Source organism: Branchiostoma floridae, chromosome 4, assembly GCF_000003815.2.
Source record: "Branchiostoma floridae strain S238N-H82 chromosome 4, Bfl_VNyyK, whole genome shotgun sequence".
In the NCBI taxonomy this organism is placed as follows: Eukaryota; Metazoa; Chordata; class Leptocardii; order Amphioxiformes; family Branchiostomatidae; genus Branchiostoma; species Branchiostoma floridae.
In genome coordinates, this window is record NC_049982.1 from 29,611,674 (window position 1) to 29,613,942 (window position 2,269).

Consider the following 2,269-nt stretch of genomic DNA (forward strand, 5'->3'; position numbering starts at 1 on the left):
TTTTACCATGATATTCAAGTGTTGAAAGTAACGCACACTTTGTTTGAAATTTCGTAAGTCCGATTGTATGGGGTCGCTTTTTTGCGGTTACCGAAGGGTTTTCTTAGCGGTTAGTGGTTATCCCCCAGGTTAGCGTTCATTTGTAAGTAGAAAAGTTACAATGTAATTTCGGGTACTCAAATCACTTTCTACCTTCTGCCCACGGGATTTACTATGATATTCAAGTGTTGAAAGTAACGCACACTTTGTTCGAAATTTCGTAAGTCCGACCGTATGTGGTCGCTTTTTTTGCGGTTACCGAAGGGTTCGCTTAGCGGTTAGCATCAATCCCCCAGGTGAGCCTTCATTCGTATGTAGAAAAGTTACAAAGTGATTTTAGGCCTCAAATCACTTTCTACCTAATGCCCAGGGGTTTTACTATGATATTCAAGTATTGAAAGTAACGCACACTTTGTTTGAAATTTCGTAAGTCCGATCGTATGGGGTCGCTTTTTTGCGGTTACCGAAAGGTTCGCTTAGCGGTTAGCGGTTATCCCCCAGGTGAGCCTTCATTCGTATGTAGAAAAGTTACAAAGTGATTTTAGGCCTCAAATCACTTTCTACCTAATGGCCAGGGGTTTTACTATAATATTCAAGTATTGAAAGTAACGCACACTTTGTTTGAAATTTCGTAAGTCGGATCGTATGGGGTCGCTTTTTTACGGTTACCGAAAGGTTCGCTTAGCGGTTAGCGGTTATCCCCCAGGTGAGCATTCATTCGTATGTAGAAAAGTTACAAAGTAATTTTGGGTACTCAAATCACTTTCTTCCTTCTGCCCACGGGTTTTATTATGATATTTAAGTGTTGAAAGTAACGCACACTTTGTTTGAAATTTCGTTAGTCCGACCGTATGGGGTCGCTTTTTTTGCGGTTACCGAAGGGTTCGCTTAGCGGTTAGCGGTTATCCCCCAGGTGAGCCTTCATTCGTATGTAGAAAAGTTACAAAGTAATTTTAGGCACTCAAATCACTTTCTACCTTCTTCCCACGGGTTTTACTATGATATTCAAGTGTTGAAAGTAACGCACACTGTGTTTGAAATTTCGAAAGTCCGATCGTATGGGGTCGCTTTTTTGCGGTTACCGAAGGGTTCTCTTAGCGGTTATCCCCCAGGTGAGCCTTCATTCGTATGTAGAAAAGTTACAAAGTAATTTTGGGTACTCAAATTACTTTCTGCCTTCTGACCACGGGTTTTACCATGATATTCAAGTGTTGAAAGTAACGCACACTTTGTTTGAAATTTCATAAGTCCGATTGCATGGGGTCGCTTTTTTGCGGTTACCGAAGGGTTTTCTTAGCGGTTAGTGGTTATCCCCCAGGTTAGCGTTCATTTGTAAGTAGAAAAGTTACAATGTAATTTCGGGTACTCAAATCACTTTCTATCTTCTGCCCACGGGATTTACTATGATATTCAAGTGTTGAAAGTAACGCACACTTTGTTCGAAATTTCGTAAGTCCGCTCGTATGGGGTCGCTTTTTGCGGTTACCGAAAGGTTCGCTTAGCGGTTAGCGGTTATCCCCCAGGTGAGGCTTCATTCGTATGTAGAAAAGTTACGAAGTAATTTTGGATACTCAAATCACTTTCTACCTTCTGCCCAGGGGTTTAACTATGATATTCAAGTGTTGAAAGTAACGCACACTTTGTTTGAAATTTCGTAAGTCCGACCGTATGTGGTCGCTTTTTTTGCGGTTACCGAAGGGTTCGCTTAGCGGTTAGCATCAATCCCCCAGGTGAGCCTTCATTCGTATGTAGAAAAGTTACAAAGTGATTTTAGGCCTCAAATCACTTTCTACCTAATGCCCAGGGGTTTTACTATGATATTCAAGTATTGAAAGTAACGCACACTTTGTTTGAAATTTCGTAAGTCCGATTGTATGGGGTCGCTTTTTTGCGGTTACCGAAGGGTTTTCTCAGCGGTTAGTGGTAATCCCCCAGGTGAGCCTTCATTTGTAAGTAGAAAAGTTACAATGTAATTTCGGGTACTCAAATCACTTTCTACCTTCTGCCCACGGGATTTACTATGATATTCAAGTGTTGAAAGTAACGCAAACTTTGTTTGAAATTTCGTAAGTCCGCTCGTATGGGGTCGCTTTTTTGCGGTTACCGAAATGTTCGCTTAGCGGTTAGCGGTTATCCCCAGGTGAGCCTTCATTCGTATGTAGAAAAGTTACAAAGTAATTTTGGGTACTCAAATCATTTTCTACCTTCTGCCCACGGGTTTTACTATGAT